The following is a 24,671-nucleotide window of genomic DNA, read 5'->3' as shown; positions in this document are numbered from 1 at the left end:
CAACGCAGCTTCCTGAAACAAAATTAAGAGTTGTCACAGACAGTGACTCCTCAGTCTTGGGCAAATAGATCTCTCCTTTGGTAGTCGCAGGTGTACGCTGGAGGCTTGCATTGCCTCTTCTGCAGCAGCCTGAGCTCACCGGCTTCTCCAGAGTGACACGGAGCTTGGCTGCAGAAAATGGCTTAAAAGCACAATTAGCTTTGTGTAACAATAGCCTCTTTATTCTTCATTATGAAAAGGCCTGAAAGGGAATTTGTTTTCCAAGATAGATGTGAAATGAAGCTCTATCAGAACAAGTAACCTTGCAAACCAGACACAATAGCCGGTATCTACACATCGCTTCCTCCCTTGCCCTCCCGAGGCAGTGCACAGCAGCTCGTGAAAAGCGTGGTTTTGTCTGCTCCCCTGCTTATAAATTACACTCATTAATAATATTTTCATTTCTTGTGAAAGCAATAAAATAATAAATGTGCCTCCACAGTTCCTGCTTTGCTCGGGGCCAAGCTCCCTGCCTCTCTTGGGCAGGAAGGTCAGTGCGGTGGGCTGGATTCATACCCGTTGTTTAGAGGCTCTTTTAGCTGCCACGTTCAGATAATGTCATTCTCTCCCTTCACTGACCTTCCTTGTTGCAGCCCCAAAGCTGATCCATAACTCGTTAAAGGGACTCTCCCAAATAGCACAGATTTAGGCTCCAAGTACAAAACCCACATGATGAACCTATATGTGTATTTACATCACCCAGGCTTGAGCAGTGAATGAAGCTAATGGTCAGGCTCATGCTTTGGCTCAATTTCCATGTAGCATATGTGAGTGAGGACACCTGAGACAGCTTCTCCCATCCTTGAGGGACTCCAGACCCACACTTGCCTCTGAGTATTGCCGCTCGGGTTTGCACTTTCCTGTCAACAAATGTGAGGGTGATGCAGTTGCTTGAAGTATCAGGCTGTCCTGGTTTCAGCTGAGATAGAGTTAATTTTCTTCATAGTAACTAGTACAGGGCTGTGTTTTGGATTTGTGCTGAAAATGGTGTTGATAATATAGAAATGTTTTTGTTATATAGAGATGTTTTCATTATCGCTGAGCAGTGTTTAGACAGAGTCAAGGCCATTTCTGCTCCTCACCCCACCAGCGAGTAGGCTGGGGTTGCACAAGGAGTTGAGAGGGGACACAGCCAGGACAGATGACCCCAATGACCAAAGGGATATTCCATACCAGATGATGTCATGCTCAGCAGATAAAGCTGGGGGAGGAAGAAGGAAGGGGAACACGTTTGCAGTGATGGTGTTTGTCTTCCCAAGTCACCGTTACGCGTGATGGAGCCCTGCTTTCCTGGAGATGGCTGAGCACCTGCCTGCCCATGGGAAGTGGGGAATGAAGTCGTTATTTTGCTTTGCTTGTGTGCGGCTTTTGCTTTACTTATTAAATTGTCTTTATCTCAGCCCAGGAATTTTCTCAATTTCATTCTTCTGATTCTCTCCCCCGTCCCACTTGGGAGAGGGGTGAGTGAGTGGCTGCGTGGTGTTTAGCTGATGGCTGGGGTAAAACCATGATACAGGGAAATACTTTTCTTATTTCAGTCCCCTTTGGAAAGTCTGGAAAAATGAACAAAACTAGAATGAGAGGGATATACACACACAAGGTGCTGGAGAATAAAAACTGGAAGTGCTATATGGGTTTTAGAACCAGGAAATAAAAGTTACTGCAAAGATATGAAAAAAACAAGAACAAATAGAAACTACCCAATTGTCAAATAGTGTCATCAGTAAAAACTGATCTGTTCTGATAGCAGAAAGGTAGAGGAACTTTAGACACAAAACCTCGTGTGGGAGTTTCTAGGCACCAAAGCTGGGTGCTAGGTGCTATTTGAAGTGTAACCAAAGACTTTGAGTGCGTCAGGGAAAGGGTTATCTTGGCAATTAAGCCAGACAAAGCCTGGGGAAAGGATTTGTTTTCCCAAGGTTTCTCAGAAAGTCAATAGCAGAACTGAGATGTGAACAGTGTTTCCAACAGTGCTTGCTGCTGACAGCAGTGTGCAAGACTCATCTCCCTGGGGAGCAGGAGGGAGTGGTGGCAGGTGACTCAAATCTTTGGACCTTTCAAGTAACAGGTTCAGTGGAATTCAAAGGGAAGGACATGACTCCTTACCCCTGGTAAAGATGTTGTGTTACTACATCCCAAATCGATCTGTGGAAAAGTTTTCGTGGAGCCTGTTGCTCTTTCAAGGCAGGAAAGGGTCACATCTTTTGACTGCCATAGAATAGAACCTGATGTTTGCAGATGCCCTGTTGTCCCAAGGCCTGCTAGAGACCTGTCCTGAGTTTGGAGGTCAGTAAAAAATAAGGGTTGCTCAGATCCAGGGCTAGTCTCTCCAAGTGTGCTCACTCCTCCATAGATAGTGGTGCAGTACTGAGAGGTGCAGATGGGTGTCCAAGCCCATCTGGGAACACAGCTGGAGCTCTGTAGTTGAGGAAAGCCCAAGGCTGATGTAGCAAGGCTGGGGACAGCAGATCGAGATAGACAGGAGAACAGGGTAGACCTGAAGCTATTCCTATACCAGCCAACTAAACAGGGCCAGACCACTGGTCCAAGTGCTGTTTACAACCAACAAAGTGTTTACAACACTTTGCTAGTATGCTCGTTGGCACTGTTTTTGACCAAGATCAACCAAACACTGTCACAGTCAGTGTCCAAGCATGGTTCAAGGGATAACACAGGCCAAGGGCATCCCAACAGTCAGGATGGGCAAGGCTGCCTGGTTCTGGTGTGGAGAAAAAAAGTTTAGTTGTATGGAAGAGAGCTGTGACCCCTGGACCAGGAGGTGATCTTCAGGCTGCTTTGTTCAGTAGCACAGACATAGTCTGATAATGTCTGTGCACTAGCCTTGGGAAGTCAGGGCATACAATATCAAGTCACACTGCCTGCGTGACCGCTCAGCTCAAACGACTGCTGGCATTACAGGGAGTGTATTGCTATACCTAGGAGGAGTTATTAAATTCTTCCAAAGCCCATGGGTGCTCAGATCCATCTTATACAGGCAGAAAAATAAACCCCCATTCCCTTCTACAGGTAATTACTTGCCTGCTCAGCCTCCTTGTACATGCATGTGCATATGTGATTTGCACGTAGCAAAGGCTGTCAGTTTTCTCTGTGACTGTGCATGTAAAACCAGCAAAGAAGCACTGACTGTGGCTGTCCCCGGGCTGGTTTCCAACTTCTCCAGAGGTAGCTCCTCTCTCAAGGTTTAGGAACAGCCTTGGGACAAGAGGTGATAAATGCAAGAGGGTGGGACTGAGCTGGTGATCCCTAGCCAATAGGTAAAAACATCTGCAGGAACTTAAATGGGAGGGGGGATCTCAGAGAACAGAGAGGAAGAGAGACAGGGCAGAGAAAGACGGGGATGAAGCATGGGGACCAACAAGACTCATTCAGCAGAGGCTATGGCAGGATTTGGGCAGGATTCCCACATATAGCCATGTCTAGGACCCTGGTTAGTGGACATTTGCACTTTCTTCCCTGAATCTTCCTTAGACCTAAGCTAGACTAAATGGAAATAAATAAATGTGTGTGGATTTTCCCAAACTACATGCTGAGATGTTGCCGTATACAAAAATTGTGACTCCTACTTCCCTTGTAAAGATCATGGTGAGTCTTACAAATCGTATCTGTAGTGACTACTGCAAATCAGGAACCTTCACTGCCGATGGCCCTGCAGGACCCTTGTCCCTGAAGGGTGTGCGTGGGGAAGCTGTATTGGTTTCTAGGCTGTAGGCTACTTATCTGAAGCAGGAATGCCCTACCAATGTCTTTGCAATCTTCATGAAGGCAAGGAAAATGTCTGTCATATTCAAGATGTCTTGGACATAAACTGAGTGGGTTTATTACAAAACTCCTGGGTGACAGAAGTATTGCAGGAAATGTATCTCCTCTCTGAAGAACAGGAACACATAACTTGTTGTGGCAGCTCTTCTCTCCAGGACATGAAGGCTGCCACAGGAACTCCCCAGTGCTCCAGGAAGAGCCTTATCCTGGATGAGTGGAAGATGTTCAGTTGGCAGTTTGTGATCATCCCACCTTCTGCATTTCTTTTTGCTGCTCCAAAGTGGGATGAAGTGCTCACTGGGCTGATCTTCTGCCGCTTCATCATTTCTGTTTGCTGTCTCCAAAGTGAATGCTCACCTAGCTTTGGGACCAATACCTCCAGGCTGTTTTCTCTGTTGTCCCACTTATCTCTCAAGTTCCAACCCAATAGAAATGGCCAAAAAAGCTTTTTCTGCTGTCAAATAACAAGTGTGAGCCAGAAGGGATCTGCCTGGGGACAGGGCGAAGAGGAACCAGCCTGAAGTTTACAATCAAAAGCATTCAAGACAAACACAAGTTGTCCCAGCTGCTCCCACCACCACTCTGCAGAGCGTGGTGGTGATGTTTCTCATAAGGTCACCCAGCTTGCAGTTTAACAAGCACAATGAACAGACTCGCTGGGCTCCCTCCTGCTATAACAACATATGGTGGTGGGAGGGTGATTGACTGGTACAATGTGATTTTCAATAAAATGTCTTCAAGCCAGGAAAGTTCCAGGTGACTAGAAGTAAGCAATCATTGTGCCAATCTTTCAGCAAAAAAGGGTCACGCATTGAGTACGGCAACTTGAGGGAATAAGGCAGCTTTTTATAGCAAGTAATATCTCTTCTGACAGTGCTAGTGAACTGCTTCAAACCACACTTGGCTGGGAATGTGCTAAGATGAATAGCTTTGTCTTTCAGTAAGTATTACCAGGAGCACTAGGAAGAATGAGAAATGGTCTGTAAAGTAAGCAATAGCTAAAAATCCTCTTCTCTCCTGACCTTATTGTAAAGAAACCCTTGCAGCGTGGGGAGGAAGAAAAAAAGTGTAAGGAGATGCCCCAGGAGGGGAAGAAAATCCATCCTAAAGGGAAACCTGGAAGCTTTTATTAAGGGGTGTTAAGGATTAGGTGTGGTGCTAGCCTCATCTTTCACTCCTGTTTACCTTAGTGTTATGGTGGTGGATTGAGACCTTGGCTGGCTCCGGGTGGATTGTGTGATAGGTGGTGATTGTCCCTGTGGGAAGAGACAGCTGGAGAGAACTGCCTAAATAAATAATGTAGGCACGGGGGACTTTTATCCCTATTTTTCCAGCCTGTCAAAGGTTACACGGACAAATTGGGGCCACACAGGGAAGTGGGCACAGATCTGCACTTTCACAGTCTAATCTGTTGCTGGTTGTTACATCTGACGAAGGCTCTGGATCAGAAGATGGGGATGCTTTCCTGGTGGGGGCTTGGTCCTTCATAGCCTGGAGATCAAAATAATAGACTATGTCTTCAGGCTTTAGAGGGAGTTGTGGGCTTCTTCACAGTTCTGCGGGACAGGAGGGAAAGGTATGTGAAAATGTTTGTTTGAATTGTGATGGTTTATTTCTGAGAAAGCAGCACTGTGGCTCATGTCTTCCCAAATGGGATCTTTTAAGGACTGTGAAGCATGAAAGGACCTACCTTTACCCTCCCAAAAGTTAAGCTCCTGGACTGACCTCTCATGAAATTAGGGCTGGGAGCTGAGCTCCGCTATGGCAGCCAGTCACCTCGGAATGTGCCAAACGTGCCCCTTGCTCTAACCTAGTCCTAACACATGTAGAATATTTAACATCCCCGTGAGTCCTCCCCGGTAACCAGCCCTCTTTGGACAGCCATCAACCAGTACTCTTCCATAAAACTTTTCTTTTGCGTGAGTCTGTCAAGAGATCTCTTCTTTGCATTTAAGTGTTTGTATACCCAGTATTTTTTGAGAGGTCTTCAAGAGAAAGCCCTCCTAGCACACCTAGACATTCGTTACTAATGCACAGTGTTTACTAATTATTATCTTAATGTAAACAGGATGACTCACCATGCCATGGCTCAGTCTGCTAATAGGGAAAAAAAAAACCTTTGGCGATGCTATTTTTCTGGATTGAGCAATAGGAAAAAACACTGAGAGAAATTAGAGACACCCCCAGACAACAGTCGTGTGCTTTGTACTGTGGCTGTCTGAGCATATGGTCTTTTATGAGACTCCAGGCCTCGTCAACTCAGAAAGCAAATCTTTCCACTCTGTCTAGTCTGAGAGTGAGTCTGCTCATCTCTGACCCTGTCACTGAAGCATCTGGCAGGAATTATGAACTCTCTATCTTCTGATGTTAAACCTGAGGTTATTGGTTGTTTCGGCTTTGTTATTATTTGTTTTTCCCTAGGGGGAAGAAAGGAGCAGGGATATATCTAAAGAAGCGATAACCAGATGTTTGGCATATCCATTTCAGCTCAGGCTTTTCTCAGATGGAGCTTCCCCACTGATTTAATCAGAGAAATAGTCCCTTCCACCCCCATCTCCGAAATCAGCTCCATGTAGTTGTGGGTCTGCTTGCTTCCTTTTCTGCAGGTGCATGCCAGATGCACCCCTGCTCTGCACGCAGAGGCAGAAGATCTGTTCTGGAATGAGGGAGGATGATTGCCCTGGATGCTGACATCCTGTCACATACGTGGGGCATGAGGCACCTTTGTGGGTCTCAGTTAGGGGCTGAAGGACTCAGGGGAGCAGGAATCACTCATGGTTTCTATTTTATCAAATCCCACTCAGGGATGGAGCAGCAAGCTCTAAAAAGGTGGGTGAAACCCCATTTGGGGTGGCCAAGAAGTGGGAGAGGAATGTGAATGATCATTGATCCTTGATCTTTAGCTGGGATCCCCATATGGTTCACCATAAACCAGTAGGTCAAACTGGAACAAGCAGATCGCTTTTCCCCAATGTCTTTTTACCAGCACAGTGAGCACAGGACATGCTCTTCCTCTCCTAGCCCACTGCTTGGATGATGATGGAAAAAGCGGTTGTCTGAAATCTAGAAATCAGGGCATACTGCAGCTGTCAGGGGGACGTGCAGAGCTGCAGTCATGGTTATCGACACAGAAAGCCTCCGCCAGCATTCGTCTCTGTGCACCCATTTCTAGGAGACACCTCCCACAGATGTGTGGCCAAATGCCTCCTAGTCACTTCATGAGTGACGAGGGTTTACCCCAAAGTAAGGCCTTTGGCAAAGGTTCAAACTGTCCCCTTTTTATCCTTGATTACCTGAATTACAACCACTAACATTTCCTTCAAGCTCCCAGTATTGTCAACGATTTCTACTCCACATTGACAAAGTCTGAGTGGACGTTTGAAGAGTTAACGGTATTTTTTTCTTTGGGCATAATTGATGTTTACTACTTTTTTTAGTTTGAGAAACAAAAATGCCTAGAAGGCATAGGGGACTTTAAGATCTCCTTTATACCCTTAATTCCTGAAGATCATTACAATCAAGGAGACTTTAAATCCCCAGATAAGACTCAGCAAAGGGATGATGAATAGATAAGAAGCAGCAGCGGTGTATTGCAGTAATATTAATCCAGAGATCTACCATGGTACTTTTACTGAAGAGAAGAGCTTGCAAAACAAAAGTGAGGTGGGAGGAGGGGTGGGCATTTGGCTTATACAAAAGTGTGAGCAGTACCGTGCGGATGAATCACACTTTTCTCATCAAAAACAAGTAGTCCTATGACACCAGAGCTAAAGGAGTTTGGTTTCCAGCAGAACTGCATGACTTATTTGGGGTGAACCAAATGCTTTTTATCAGTTTCTCCTCTCCCTGATTACTCCTTCTCCTTAAAAATTAACTTCGTAATGCTTTAAGATGATCAGTGATGTTTGGTTAAAATCAGCCAGTGGGTTTCACAGCTCTTTGAAGGGAAGATGCGGAGACAACTGAACTCTTCTTCCTCCAGAAACCAGAGAATCAAGGCTGTCTCTTTTTCACCCTCCTCCTTTTATTTTTCTTTCTGTAACACTGATCTTCTAGGCTCAAAACATATATATTTTTTTTTTCCACAAACATAGTAATGGAGCTCTGCTTTGAAGAGTAAAATATTATGGGGATGTGTCCTTACATGCTTCCTGAGGCATACATTGCAGACAGACAGTAGGCAAGATGGCCCTTGGGTTTGACTCCATATGTACAATGCTCTGCCCACTGTCCTGTACCCAGGAACACTGGTTGCCTTCCAGGAAGGATGAAAACAGGCAACACCCTTAAACCCAGGTATCTCATATTAAGGCATTTGGCATTTCCCTCTTTCCTCTGGAGCTCTGGCATAGTCCTGTGTGGGAGACTAGGACCAGGTCACTGGAGGACTGTGTGTTATCTATATGGTTTGATTTTCAGAGATGTTGCAGAACAGAGAACAAGAATATCTTCTTTATTCAGCTTCCTCAAATCCTCAAACCCAGAACAAGTGTGTTTGCAGCAGTAGCTGGGTCTCTCGGTTGTATCTTGCTTTGCCTTGTGAGGCTGCTCTTCAGGAAGAAAGGCTGAGTCTCCCGGGGATCATACAGCACCAGCTAAAGTGACATGCCAGCATATTTGTATGATATAATCTGGGATTTCAGGCTCAAGAAAGTTGTTGCTGACCTATTGTTTTGTCTAATAAAATACTGGAGTCAGAAGGCAGCTAATTGCAAAATAAATCAGTAAGGAAACCCAACAGGAGAGTTTGGTTAATTGTGACTTATAATGCAAAATCTGGTTCTCCCTGGGGCAGGGGATGACTTGCCTCAGCAAAATTAGTATGATACTGTATGTATAAAGTCCAAAATAACTCTGTGTGTATGTCTGTTTATTTGTCTGTTTGTTTGCCTGCCTGCCTGTCCATCCATCTGTCTGTCTCTCTCTCTCATTAACACCTTTCTTTTCCACCATTTTTGGTGAAGCAAAAAATGACCTTTAAAGGTAAACACTTCTGGAACCTATTATAGAAAGCCTTCATATTTCAAAATTATTTCACCTTCATAATAAAGACTTTTTTCTTTCCTCAATCTTCTACTTCCTGCATAGTACAAAAAGTAATGTTGTCTTGACTTCCACATCCTTTTAAAATTTTTTGTTGCATTAAGTTTTTCTTTTCCATATTTTTTCCAAAACTGTTTCCCATATTGGAAATAGCTAAACAAACAAGCAAACAAACAAGAAAGTGAAATTGCAAGTCTTCTAATCTAGAGCTTTTCCAAAGATGGATATGTTTAAAAATTTTAGAAAGTGTTACAAAAGACAAAATGAAAGAGAGAACAGGAGGAGCAAACAAGCAAACAAGATGCTTACAGTGTTGGAAGTGTTTTTAAAAATAAAGTGTTTCCCACTATCAACTCTGAAAACAATGGTAACACGTCTGAATGTTTCTTCTGGTAATTACAGTCCTACCTTCAATATGGGGCACTGCATAAATATTCTGGGACCTCCTTCCAGTATCTAGTCTACAATGGGAAACATAATAGTCAAGCAAGTGGTCCAAATTCACCAAAACCTAGATATACATCTGGAGGGACTGTGATAGCTAGCCATGCAATGTCTGTTTTTTCTCTTGCTTTTTTTTACAAGCTTTGAGAGAAGAAAGGGAAAAGAATATTTAAGCTGTGAAGGGAAAACTTGTGATCCAGATACTGCAAAGACTGACTGTGAGCATGGAGGCAGGTTACTTTCACCTGAGTAAGACCTTCATCCTTATATTTCCCAATGTTCCTGTGGATGTGTCTGCAAAGGTGGTAAGCAATCTCTAAGAAAAGCTTAGAAAACAAAGTAAAAAAAAGGAGACCACTGGCATTAAAGGATGTGTGTACTGTTACCACACTGTAATTTATAATTTACAGGATTTTGTGAATTTGACATGATTCTAGAAATGTTGTGGTAAGCTAGGAGGAGAGAAAATGGCTGAATCCAAAATGAAATAATTATTTGTAGGAGATATAGAAAATGAGTGTGTCAGTTGTTTGAAGAGGGTATCAGAGGTATGAAATATAGATCACCAGTGCTCTGTCGTTGTGAACAAGTGGTGCCTTCGGTGTATGTCAGACTGTTTGAGAATATATTTGAAACCTTTTCTTTCCAAAAGGCAACAGAAGTTTCAGATCTTTTACTTGCTTATTCAGTCTCAGGATGCAAACCTTTGCCTCCTTCAGTGATGAAGCTGTTTGTGTCAAGGAGCAAGTGGGGTCAGGGAGCAAGTCAGGGTCAGAGGCAGGGAGTGTTCAGCATCTTTAGCAGCAGTTGACCACTACGGAGGACAGCACGCAGTTGGCTTAGAGTGCAGATGTACATGGAAAGCCCAGGACACAACATTCAACCTTTGAAGTTCCTATTTTCTGGATAGAAGAGCAGTTTAGTCCCCCTAGCTTTGGTCCTCCACTCTTCAAACAGCATGGGAAGCAGGCATAGGTTTGTGACCAGGGCACATTACCATCATCAATCACATTTCCAGGTAATTGAGTTGCTTTAATGCTACTTTGGTCATTGTATAAAATTTAGCCATCTAATTTTGTAGGATCGTTGACTTTTTACACTGAGCTAAGAGATGCCATTCTGGTGAGTGATGGACTGGAAACCAAACACAGGTGGATGAGCTTTATAAGTCTTGTCTGAGAGCACTATCCTTAATGCTTCTACTAGAGGCAAGAGTCATCTTCACAGCAGTTGACCTTAAAAGTGGATGCCTTGGTGAGGATCTTACAACTTTAACTAATCACTGGCAATAACATAAATGTCATGGCATGGACTGATGGTTTTCAACAGTGATGATACGAAGTATCTGTAGGTGACACTTTTCCCAGTGAAATGAGGATATTGCATGTTCTGTCTGCTTGCCTATGTTCCGGCCGCTTATCACAGGGTCTAATTTCTGAAGGGGTCTTACATGAGGATTCATTGCTCTATACTCAAACGCATATTCAGGTCAATCTTCTGCTAATAAACTGGAAAGACTTTTTTGTTTCCCATCTGTTAATTTCTTTAATGGAACAGGTAACACCAACAAACAGCACTGAATGAAGAGGTGAAATACATTCCTTCAAGCTAGTTGGAAGGGATTTGGTCATTGGATTTAATGGAGCCAAAATATTTCACCCAAGAAATTAAGGGAATAGGAGAAGCTTCACAGACACCTGCACCTTTTCTCCTGATGTGACTCCTGATTCAGAATGGAGAGAAGAAATTTTAACCATTGTGGGCTGTGGGCTGTAGACCTTTCTGCTGTGCTAGTTAAAGAGCTGCCTCTGCTGATGCCTTTTATTCCTACAAATTTCTACCCATCCTAGCTGCTGTTTCATTTCCTAAAGGATCTCTGAAACTAAAGATATCTTCCAGTCATTACCAGGGAGAGATGTTCTCAAGTCACAAACTTAAAAGCAAGAGAGAAGGACTCCATAACCCATACCACAGGCCATTGATTTCTGCGAGAGTTATCACAGAAGAATCCCAGCACTTAACAAACAGATCAGGAACTAATGAGGAAAAAAAAAATCAATCACACTGCAAGCCAAAACATGTTACTTTCATTTTCCAAAGAACTGAAAACAAGATTAACCTTCCAGCAGAACTTGCTTTGAGTCTAAGGATAGCTTTTGACCCAAATGTCTATTGACGTCTTCCTTTTTGTTGGCAAAACAGAGGTCATCACTTTAGGGAGCCTGTGCTGTTGAAATGAATATAACAAATTACCATTAAATCAAATGAAGTCTCTCAATGGGTTTGGACAGCACACTGCTGGGTCTTGATCTTAAACCTCAATAATGTTTCCGAAATGAGTTTTCGTCGTGGAGCTCTGTCAGTGGGGCTGCAGTCGTAGAGAGGTGGGGAAGTATTTAATCACCAAAAAGAGATTCAAAGAGCCACCAGGAGCAGGGAACCATGGGGATATTTGTCTCCTGGGTTGGTACAGGCGGTCTCACAGTGAGCACCTATTAGCGATGCAGCAACACACTGCATGGTAATTAGTTTGAGCCCTGCTGCAACACTATAAAGCAATGCTAAGTATTTGTGTGTGGCAGCACTTCTTTGCCAGAAGCCTTGCACATCAGATAAGAAATAAAGGTTTTCTCTTTCTGCTTTGTACAAAAAGAGGTGAAAGGACTTCCTTTTGTGTTCAGTGGTCAAAACTGAAAAGTAGACATCTTGCTCTGGAATCATGGGAGACATCTCAGATGTTGCATGTGTCAGATGTTCTGAGAAGTTACCATGTGTCACACAACTGTGTGTATGAACCTACTGGACCAAATGTGTGTCAGAAAAGTCCTGGCTGAGATTGTGGTAGCTGCTCTTCAGACACATAGCAAAAGAGGAGTACACCTGTAACACTGAGTTAAATTGGTCAGGCAAAAAAAAAAAGGCTATGGATGAAGAGAAAGGGAGTATAACTTCCTTCTTTTTACTGATGGAGAGCTGAGGTCCAGCTTTCTAAGCCCTTGGTGAAACCTGAGGTCAGATTCTCAAAGCACCTCAGTCCACACCACACTGTTAGCCAAGCCTTCTCAGTCCTAAATATGGAGTTATTTGTAAAATTTTCCTTGAGGTGATTTGTTCAAGGACAATGATATTTGTACAGCATCAAATCTTGTGAATCCTTTTACTCCTCTAGCTCTGTCCATAAACCAAAGGAGGATGTCATGATCTATCTCACTGTCATCAACAAGTAGTGTCAGAACTGCACACAGGGATCTGGGTTGCTAATTTAATGTCATTATATCCATCAGCCTATTACAAACCTATAAATTACAAGCCTCCCTTAGCATCTGGTCTTTTTCCAGGTACACCTATCAGGCCAGATCTAGGCTCGAAATGGCACGTTCTGTAATTAACAGCTTCGTAAGGCATTGAATCCACCCGGGGAACAACAGCTGCTCTTTCTACACCATGCACTAAACCCAACGCTGAAGACAGACACAGCATTAAAGCTCCATTTCCCACACAGAACAATGGCCAGCTTTTGTCCTTCAGGTGAGAAAAGGCTTATGCTAGAAGGGAGTTATAGGAGCTGTATGAGACTGACATGAGCATCACCTGATGGAGCTGAACCTCAGCCCACAAAGGGCATCTGGGGTTGATCGTTGTTGCTCTGCAGTGCTGTGATGCTATAGCTGATGGCTGCCTACCTGCCTCTATTTCCTTGTATTCTTTTAGTACAGGTTCAAACAGATTTGAAGGGAGAAAGGGATAAAACCATCCTTGCTAGAGATAAGCCTGGGAGTGGCATGCCAATGTTTGAGGGATGGTGTGCTAGCAAGGTCCTTTGGTCTGCTGTCTCAGTTGAGGCAAGGGATGGAGATCCATTTGTCAGCAAAGACGCAAGGGTTATTGATGTGTTAGAAACCATAGAAGTGCCTGAGAATGGTCATGTAGGAATTAGGGCTTCTCTCCCAAAAAGGTGGCAGGATCAATACCTCAGCTGAAGTGCATCTACACCAATGCACACAGCATGGGCAACAAACAGGAGGAACTGGGAGCCATTGTGCAGCAGGAAAACTATGATATAGTAGCCATCATGGAAACATGGTGGGATGACTCGTGCAACTGGAGTGCTGAAATGGATGGCTATAAACTCTTCAGAAGTGACAGGCAAGGAAAGAGAGGCGGTGGGGTAGTCCTGTATGTTAGGGAGTGTTTTGATTGTCTAGAGCTTAATGAAGGTGATGATAGGGTTGAGTGTTTATGGGTGAGAATCAGGGAGAAGGCCAGCAAGGCAGATAACATGTTGGGAGTCTGCTATAGACCACCCAACCAGAATGAAGAGGCAGATGAAATATTCTATAAGCAGCTGGGAGAAGTCTCACAATCGCTAGCCCTTGTTCTCCTAAGGGACTTCAACTTATCAGATGTCTGTTAGAAATACAATAGAGTGGAGAGGAAACAGTCTAGGAGGTTCCTGGAGTGTGTAGAAGATAACTTCCTGAGACAGCTGGTGAGTGAGCCAACTAGGGAAGGCACCCCACTGGACCTGTTGCTTGTGAACAGAGAAGGACTTGTGGGACATGTGTTGGTTGGAAGCCTCCTTGGGCACAGTGATCATGAAATGAGAGTTTTTGATTCTCAGAAAAGTCAGGAGGGGGTCAGCAGAACTGCTACCATGGACTTCCGGAGGGCAGACTTTGGCCTGTTTAAGAGACTGGTTGATAGCCCCTTGAGAGGCAGTCCTGAAGGGAAAAGGAGTCCAGGAAGGCTGGACACTCTTCAAGAAGGAAATCTTCAAGGTGCAGGAGCAGGCCGTCCCCATGTGCCAAAAGACGAGTCAGCAGGGAAGAAGACTGGCCTGGCTGAACAGAGAGCTTTGGCTGGAATTCAGGAAAAAAAGGAGAGTTTATGGCCTTTGGAAGGAGGGGCAGGCAACTCAGGGGGAGTACAAGGATGTTGTGAGGATATGCAGGGAGAAAATTAGAAGGGCCAAAGCCCAACTAGAACTTAATCTGGCTACTGCCATAAAAGACAATTAAAAATGTTTCTATAAATACATTAGCGACAAAAGGAGGGCTAAGGAGAATCTCCATCCTTTATTGGGTGTGTGGGGAAACGTAGTGACAAAGGATGAGGAAAAGGCCGAGGTACTTAATGCCTATTAAAGACTTCAGTCTTTAGCAGTCAGACCATTTGTTCTCTGGGTACCCAGCCCCCTGAGCTGGAAGACAGGAACGGGGAGCAGAATAAAGCCCCCATAATCCCAGGGGAAATTGTTAGCAACCTGCTACACCACTGAGACACACACAAGTCTATGGGGCCAGATGGGATCTACCCAAGGGCATGAAGGAGGAGGAAGAAGTGCTGGAAGGAGGATGCAGGGCACTACAGGCCTGTCAGTCCAGAGACAGGTCTTATGAGGAGCAACTGAGGGAACTGTGGTGGTTTAGCCTGGAGAAAAGGAGGCTGAGGGGAGACCTTATCGCTCTCTACAACTACCTGAAAGGAGGTTGTAGCCAGCGGGGGTTGGTCTCTTCTCCCAAGTAACCAGTGATAGGACAAGAGGAACTGGCCTCAAGTTGTGCCAGGGGAGGTTTAGGTTGGATATTAGGAAAAATTTCTTCAGCAAAAGGGTTATCAGTCATTGGAACAGGCTGCCCATGGAAGTGGTGGAGTCACCATCCCTGGAGGTACTTAAAAGATGCATAGATGTGGCATTTAGTGACATGGTTTAGTGGTTGGACTTGGCAGTGCTAGGTTAATGGTTGGACATGATGATCTTAAAGGTCTTTTCCAACCTAAATGATTCTATGATTCTATAACTCCTACTCCCGATAAGGAAAAACTCATGGTCTGGCTCTGAGAACTTGCATGTGAGGCTGTAAAATTTTGCATTTCCTGATAAACTTTGAAACACCTGTCAATCCCCGTGCGGTGCTCTTGTTTCAGTTTCACACTCCGCAATAAAGGCAGGATGAAACAGCAGTCCCTGGAGTGGTTTAGAAACCTTTAACCAAGAGGAAAGGTTAATGGAGTTGAGTTAATGCAGTTGAGTTTATTCTTAATAGAAAAGAAGAGAGTTTGAGATGACTTGGCAGAAATCTTCAGCCTTAGGAAGGAAAAGAATGATACTGGACAGTTTTTGCTCTGATGCCATGATTAAAAGCCTCAGGACATAATTTAAAACTGAGATTATCTGGGAGATGTGTCATATCTGGCAAAGGGAAGAAGATACAGGCAGTACGTTACTAGTCAACTCAAGGGCTCGTATATACTAAGGATGACAATCCTCTAGATTTTCTAGTTTGTCTGTTATCCAGCAAAATCCACAAACACTGGTCTTGATTCTTCACATAGTTGCACACATATATTGTGCAGAAAGGCAGCTCTGCGAGTTATGCCAGAGGACAACTTTATGTGGGTAGGTGAGGACCAGAGAGAATTTTTCCTCTTATGCTTCAGGATAGACACATACAGACTGGTCCCACACCAGAAGCCACAGCCTTGGGCCCAAACCAACATGCACTGCCTGGAGATGTAATATTGGTTAGGCAAGGTATGGCTATATAGCCTCAGGACTGGGACTGTCTTGCACTAGACAAAGCTTGCTGGCCCCACCACATGGACATGGACTGACAGAGGTGGAGAGTCCTGTCTGCTGGTTCCCAAAACCCATGTTCTGCACAAGCAGCCAGCTTCAAAGGGGTCAGGTGTCTTAGCTTAGTACTCAAGATGGAACAAGGTACTATATCTCAATGCTTTGGGGGAAACATTACGGTTTTACATTTTCCTGTGGCTTGGCTTTTTCCCTTGGCAAATAAGGGGAATGTGGTATGCCTCAAGACACAGTGTCAGCGGATGGTTCATTAGTATTTACGGTGGGAGGGGCTGAATAAGCACAAAGCATTTTCTCAACCCAGCTAATGAATTTGTAACTTCTGGCATCTTTTTTTAATGTAACACCCATTCAATCAATTTGCAATTAAATCTAGCCCTGACACTTATGGCTATTTGAGCAAGCAATACATCTGTGTGCTAGAAACCAGTCTGCTTGATAGGATCTGTGTGAAAAATTGCTACTTGTTGAAAGATAATATGGGAGAATGTCTGCACCTCTTAATGAGTTGGAATGGGGTGTACTGTGCTAAAGGAAAATTGTATTTTGTCCCAGGGACCTCATTACCTGAACGTATACCCTCACGATCCCACATGCAGTTGGATGGGGAAGCCTCCCAGTGAATTGCATTAGCAATTTCTTTGTATTTAATGTGAGCACCATGGGTCTGAAGTAGAGTCTGGTGACACCACTGTGCTTTAACACACACTACTCGCTAGGTAATCTCAAGAGATGACGCCAAGCTTTGAAAGTTAAATTAGCTTTTAATTAAGAGAACTTAAAGAAATGTAAGGGCTCTTAACTGCTCTTACCACTCAACCCGTGATTAAAATCCTGCATCTAGGACTCAGTAACCACATGCAATGATGTAGGTTGGTGCCAACTTGCTAGGAAGCAGCTTTCCAGAAAAGGAGGTAGGGGTTTTGGCAGACAGCAAGTTGCACATGAGTCAACAGTGCATCCTTGTGGGAAACTGCATATAGGGTAATATTAGCCAGTGATTCTTCTGGGGAAGAAGTGATTCTTCAAGTGAGTCTAGTGAAGGGTCACCAAGATATTCAAGATCCTGGAGCACATGACATAGGAGGAGAGACTGAGAGCTGAGTCTGCTCAGACCGCGAAAAGGAAGGCTTGGGGACATCTCATTGCCATACCATTTCTGCAAACACCTGGTGGGACCCTGCAGGGAAGATGGAGCCTGTCTTCTCAGAGGTGCACAGTGTAAGGATGAGAGGCAATACACACATGATGGAACATGGGAAATTCTTATTAGATATAACAGCAAAACAAAATCACCATGTGACTGTTCACACACTGGAAAGGGCTGCCCAGAGAGGTTATGGGCTCTCCATCCTTGGAAATATTCAAAACTTGACTAGACAAGCTCTGAGCAACCTGATATATTTGGCCCTGCTTGAGCATGAGCCTTCTTCCAACCTGTTATTACATTATATTTTTCTATAAAACAGACTGTCCTCTCATACAGACTTTTCCTTTTAGCAGCTGATGGAGCTCTCCAGTGAGGTTACCCTAACCTGTATCAGTGAAAATAAATGAACTTAGTTTATACGGTCTAACCAGTAGATCATTACTAATAAAGTGTATTTTTGACTGCAACAAGTCAAGAAATGAGAAAATGGATTCTTTCTTGAGAGGTGGTAACCTCCAGCAGAGTGTGAATAAAGAAAATCTGGGGGAAGTGATTTCTAGAAGATGACCTCAACAGACTCAGATATTTAATTTTTTCTCACTTTCTTAAATCAGGCCAGCTATTGCCTGGGGCTCTTTTTGAGTCATAGCATACAAATTGCTTTGGGGACAACCATACCATATAATTTCTGCCACAGAAAACACAAGGAATGGTAATAAAGGCAGTGACTGAAGGCAGGGAGATTTTGAGTACATGGCTCCTAGGCAAGGTCTCAAAGCTTGCGGCAGCCTGCCATTGCAGAAGAAGCAGACAGACATTTAGCTATCATATTTTAAACTGTGTTGCTCCATGAATGATATGAGCATAAGATGGGCTGTAGAGGGTCAGACAAAGCTTTCTGTCTGCAAAAGTGGCTAACAGTAGGTGCCTGGGGAGCAGTGTAAGCATGTGGCAGCACGCAGTGATACTTCTTCAATATGTTCTCCCAGCCTTCAGCGGGAGGACAAGGGGGTTGAGCAATATCTGTTATCTTTGTGTTTAGAAGCTCTTGATTGACTTTTCCTCTGTGAGTTGTTTTTTGCCGTTCTTAAGAATATCTCAGTTTAACTACGTGATACATGGAGACCCTTTGCTTCTCGTCAGCCTGATAATGTCACTGGAACCCCCCTGGTTTTGGTATCATGAGAGCTCATGAACCATTGCCTTAGGTTCATCTTCGTGCTGATCCAGCAGTACTCAGGCAATTGAATTGTCTGGAGTGTCGTCCCAGCACTGATACTAAGCAGGAGATATAGTCAAAACCTAGATATAAACAGCCAAAGCATTCTAGGACCAAGGGGTGAATGCAGGACACACCAAAATTTATCCCTTGAGGTTGGTCAAAGCTGGCAGCTGTGCTTCTTCTTGAGTAGCTGCATGTTACCTCTAGTGGAATGGCTGTTCCAGGCTTCTCTGCCCCTGCTTCCGTGATGCTCAGAAAACTGCTCATTTTTGCCCTGTGTTTATTCTTCCACTCTTTCTAGAACTCTCCATGCCCATTCTTTGGTGGTTCTTACAGACGTCCCAGAACTTTATATCATTTCTTCCTCAGCTTATCCATTATGGCACTGACCACAGTGCTCCAGTGATTGATTTGAAGCTATTATTTCTTCCCTAGCAAATATTAACACTTCTTTTTCCTTCTTTTTGTTATCTGTGGTTTCTGTGCTCTCTAAAGTTGATATCTAACACTGCTGGTTTTGCCTCAAGGGACATTTGGAAACAGTACCCAGAGGTGACTGCATTTGGCTATTGGTCTGGTCAGAAGAGAGGGTTACATGTGATGCTATTGAGGAGCTATTGCAGATGCAGGAACAGAAAGGGCAGAAAGGTGTATGAAGGTTCATCTGATGTTTTCTTGTGACCAGAGCAAGGAGGCTAGGTGGACTTCTCAACACCATTTCTAGCTGTGACTCAACCTGGGGGCTGAGATAAACTGCAAAAGAGGGAACAACTGAAAGTGAACTGTCAAGAGATGCTAAAATTTGGGCCAAGATCAGCCCTTCTATGGCTAAGATATCATCTCCCATGGAGAAGAAATTAGGGAATGCCAGGCTGGAAGAGGTCTTGGAGGCTGGACCTGACTTCACTGCTGAATAATAGGCCACTGCCATGGTTATTCCTCTCAACATTTTTTGCTCCTGCTGGTATTTAATATGCATGGCAAGTGACTCGCCAGCTCCTGTCCCCAGTGTGAGTGCATTTGCTGACAGATTCCTGCACGCTGTGCATCCCGTGTTTTCAAAGGGAGTGCATAACGATGGGCCACCATTCAACTTCTTGGGAGTTTGTAACATAGTTGGAACCATTACTATGAAATTACCAAATAAGGCATACATTTTCATTCCCCATGGTAATAAAAATTATCGAAGTACCTCTCCCGGGGCAATTATAATGAGATAATACAGAACTCCTGACTGATTCCAGTGGCTGTAAAAGAAAAAAAATCAAAATGCATTCAACAAGACATTAGTATATGCCTTGGCTCCAATCACTTCCTTGTCTCATGGGATAATGAAGTTATCAAATTAGTTTTAAAAAGGTGAAACTTCCATTTTTTACCCCATGTGACAGGTTGTCCCCTGAATAATGTCATTACAATGAGGTGCATAGGACAGCATGAGCATTTATTGCTTTTGGTCTAGACACTGCAAGTCATAAAGAAATTTTGCCCTCTTGTCTCCGCAGAGTAATGTTTATACTCCAAGTGCCCAGGACAAGCAAATGATAAAGAACAGGGGTTTAGGTTTTGGTTGTTTTTTTTTTTGTTTGTTTGTTTTTTTTTTCCTTCTGCACACCCAAAACATAAACACAACCGTATGTTCAAGCCTGCATTTGCAGAAATGTAGCATAAATGGCCTATTGGGTTATACAGCTCATCTGTTTCCCATTACTGCTCTGCAGCAAATGACATTCTTTCTTTCCAAAGCGCGATGCCGGTATGGACAGCCCTACAGCCTTGTTTCCTGGGGATCTGGGATGGAGGTCACAAAACATATTCTGAACTGCTCCAAGGCACAGTTTTTCAGACTGACTTTAGCAGAAACTTTGCCCTGGGATGCCTCTGATGACACTGAAGAGAGCAAAGAGCTATGAGAAGATGTTTCAACCCATCTCCGAAGGTCCTGCCACCTTTCTTTGAACATTAAGAGTAACGGGACATCAGTGCTGCTAATTCAGTCACTTCAGTCACGTGCCAAAGTTAGGGCTTTGTCCAAGGGCTGATGCCTCCCATTGTTTGAGTCACAGGGATATTCTTCATTTTGCAAGCATTACCATCCTTCTATTTGCTGGGAAGTGAACCCCAAACTTTCAGAAGCAAGAGCATTAGCTTCTGCGGTTCCAAACTAAATGGCTCAGTACTCTTCTTGGGAGCAATAGCAAAACTCGCATCCTGCGTAAGTCAGGCACAGCGGGGTGTTAATTAAAATATCCCTGGAGCGGCAACCAAAAACCATGCAGTGGTTTTCACATACACGGGCTGTTTCAGGAGCAGGGATGGTCTCACTGCCTGGCCAGATCTGATCATGATAACCCAGGTCACACTCTCCTCTCTGGAAAATGGAAATAGGGAGCAAAACTGAGCAACCTTTGCATCCTCCCAAACAACCTGTCAATACATCAGATCTGGACACTGTCCCACTGTGATCCTGATTTCAGCCACAGAGCTGTCTAATTTCCTTTGTAAAATTGCCCCACAGGCAACACGTGCACACACAGAGCAACTTCTGTATTTACCTTGACACTACATGAGCCTCAGCCCTCGCCTCTTGCAGAGCAATTGTATATATTACCATCTCTTTGGCATCTTGGTTGCTGCTTTCTCCAATTCCCCTTCTGTTCATCAGAGCAGATAGGTTGTTTAGGGTCCCCCTCAGCCCCCCCATGCCCGCACTCCTCTGAAAGTCATTACCCAGAATCCTGCTTTCCTTGAAGTACCACTGAACATGCTGTGCTATGTTTTTTCCCCTCCAGGCTTTTTTTACAGCAGTTCTTGCAGGAAGAAGTAATTTATCCAGAATTAAAACATCTGGTAATCGTGCTCCCCGGGTAAGTTAGCATTAAAATAAGAAGAAAACATACTGCCTGGCTGTCTCCATTATGTGAGAAAGGGAACATGCCCTGTGGCTCCGTGCAGTCACAAGGTGAAAGCTCTCCCCAACAGACGGCTGCGTGGGCTGTGCAGAGTGGCCAGGTTTTTGGAGAGGAGGCAGCAGACACACGCAGCTTACTGGGGCTAAGGGTGGAAGGGGAAGTGCTAATTTTATCTTACACCTTGCTTCTCTTTATTTCAGCATTATACAGTGAGAACATGGGGGCTTACAGAGGTCTCCTCTACTCCTGGTGCACAGAAAGAATGACGGCTGTGTTACGAATCCGCCAGCATATCTTTCTGTCTGCTCACAGGCTCTATTTCTGTAATTCAGCTGCATGGACAGAGTATCTGGACAAAGTGGCCTTGCATAATGCCAAGATGCTGATGGGGAGTGGGTTTTACAGTTAACTTTCCAAGTCTCCCCAGATCCCGTTTCTCCCCTTTTGTCAGAAACCCAGACATGGAACAATCCAGCACCGTGTCATTGTCCCCTCCTGAGGATTTTCCAGCTTCAGTCAGGTGGGACAGGAGGAAACACCACTTTCCAGAGACAGCAGTTGCTTTTGCACCAATCTTTCTTTGCAGGTGATGAACGACTGTTTCCATGCCTTTGCACAACTGTTGTCGCTGTTGCATACTAGCCTTTTCTGGAGGATGTAGTGGAAGAGCCATGACTTGAGAGACTGGACAGAGGGATAAGAAGAGCTGTGGTGAATGTTGGACCTTCCATTAGTGACTAAAGTACAGTCTAGGCGGCTTTCTCTTAGCCTCCTCTCAATAAGATTTCTTGCCATGTAGAGCTTTTTTATGCTGCCTTATTTATCGACAAGCCAGAAGCTGCTAGCCGTGCTGCAAACCTGCTGTGCTGTCATCATTGCTAATGGTGCAGTAGCTACAAATACAGAATCATAGAATCATAGAATAGTTTGGGTTGGAAGGGACCTCAAAGATCATCTAGTTCCAGCCCCCCTGCTGCAGGCAGGGACACCCTCCACTAGACCACGTTGCCCAAAGCCCCATCCAACCTGGTCTTAAACATTTCCAGGGATGGGGCAGCCACAACCTCTCTGGGCAATCTGTTCCAGTGCCTCACCACCCTAACAGTAAAGAATTTCTTTCTAACATCTAATCTAAATCGACCCTCCTTCAGCTTAAATTATATGCTTGGGTCACTGTCATGGTTTAACCTGACAGGCAGCTAAAACAACCACACAGCCATTCACTCACTTCCCACAGTGGGATGGGGAGAGAAGCAGGGGAAAAAGTAAAACTTGTGGGTTGAGATAAAGACAGTTTAATATGACAGAAAAGGAAGATAATAGGAGGAGGAGGAGGAAGAAGAGGAGGAGTAGTAGTAGTAATAATAATAATAACAATAATAGCAATAATATACAAAATAAGTGATGCACAGCACAATTTCTCACCACCCACAGACTGCTGATGCCCAGCTAGTTCCTGATCCTCAGGCTAAACCTCCAGCCAGCTTCTCCCCAGTTATATACTGAGCATGATGTCATATGTTATGGAATATCCCTTTGGTCAGTGGGGGTCAGCTGTCCTGGCTGTGCCCCCTCCCAGCTTCTTGTGTACCCCCAGACTACTTGCTGGTGGAGTAGTGTGAGAAGCTGAAAAGTCCTTCACTTAGTGTAAACATTGCCTAGCTACAAACAAAACATCAGTTCTCATCCTAAATCTAAAACACAGCACTGTACCCATGACTAGGAAGAAAATTAACTCTATCCCAGCCGAAACCAGGACAGTCACTTGGGAATTATTTTCATTATGGAGACAACAGCCATCCCAATCAGGCAGCCATGAGGAAAGTCAGAGATTCTGTGGTGACATACATGAGTGATCATGTTTATGCCTGAACATTTGCTACTGACCTTCAAGACACCCCTTAGATTTGATAGCTGCTGTGCTGGGAATGGGTATGTGGACAGTGGGACTCCTGGGACCCCCATCAGCTATCTCTTGAGCTTTTTCTGTGCTCCATCTGTCTTTCCTAGTGCTCTGTTCCCTCTTTCTCTGCTTTTCTTCTCTTCCTTGAGAGCTCTTACACTTTTCCTAATGTCACAGGTAAGCACTCATCTGACCACAAATCTCGTGTTCACCCTATGAATGAAGTTCCAAGTTGAAACTTCACTATCACAGTGTACTGCAGAGCCACTGTGACTCAGTCTGCACCAGGAAACTGGGCAAGACATCATTTCTCTGGTAAATGATACAGAGAAAGCTGGAACTCAAGCTCTGCAGAAAGCTAAGTGTTTAGGTCTCAAAATGGTGCTGTCTTGCATCTGCCTTGCATATGGATGATTGTGACAAAGCTCTAGCTGGTTCTTCTGCTGGCCCTGTGTGGTCTCTTGGTCAGGGACAAAGCAGGATGATATAGCAGAGAAATAAATACACAAATAATATAATATAGTATCAAATAAGTGGGTGTGCTCCATAGGCAGAGGTCAACATCTTCACCTACAATCTAAGGACATGACCACTGGATATGTATTGTACAGATTAGGACTGTGTTGTCACATCTGCTTCTGATCTGTGGAGTAACCTTGAGCAAATCACTCCACCCCTCTGCTCCTTCTCTCTCCTCCCAGCATTTGCTTTGACTATTTAGGCAAGAAACTTTCCATTCCAGTATGTGCACACAGTGTTTATCACGTCGGTGCATCCTCAGGCTACTGGCATACAAATAATAAAGAGCAATAATAACTGGTTGCCAATCAGCAGAGAATCGAGTTTTCGGTTTCTAAATCAGTTGGAAATTGTTTTTCTCTCTCTTTGAATAATGTGCTGGGAATATGTAAAATGAAGTCTTGATTTTTTTTTTTTTTTTTTTTTTTTTTTGGCTAGCAGCAAATATACCCTTTATCAGCATTCCAAAATATGATTAATGCTAATCTTGACCTTTCAAAAGTTCCATGCCAGGCAGTTGATGATGTTTCTGTGTTGTAAAGAATCAAAGAGAAAGTGTTTCTATCCACAATGAAGTGTTCTTTATTAATGAATGATTTGCTTACCAGGAACTCCAAGAATTCCTTTGCACTCTTTTTTTACAAACCTGGGGGTGTTTAATCATTTGGAGTGGATTGGAGGCATTAATATATTTATGAATTTCTCATCTCTTCCCCCCCCCCCCCTTCTCTAAAGTTGGAACACAAACACTATTAGCTTATTACTGTAGGTCAGAGATCATTTTTTACCTTCCCATGGCAAATACCTGGGTTATCAAGTAAATTAATAACTCAAATCAATCAACATTTTGATTTCTAGTTTCAGCTGTTCCTTATACTCTCCACATCAAGAGAAGAATACATATTGCAAAACATAGAATAGTAAGGACAATAGTTGTCCAGCTTTCAAAAAGGGAAGTATAGCAGAAGTGTCTGGGCTTGAGTCAGGTCTAGGGATCTGAACCTGGACCCTCCAACATGGTGACAAACTTCTCATTCACTTTGTCTGTGAGTAAAGCAGAAGAC

This window comes from Balearica regulorum, chromosome 1 (genome assembly GCF_011004875.1).
Source record: "Balearica regulorum gibbericeps isolate bBalReg1 chromosome 1, bBalReg1.pri, whole genome shotgun sequence".
Classification (NCBI taxonomy): Eukaryota; Metazoa; Chordata; class Aves; order Gruiformes; family Gruidae; genus Balearica; species Balearica regulorum.
The sequence above is the reverse complement of the archived record's forward strand: the minus strand, read 5'-3'. Positions refer to the sequence as shown.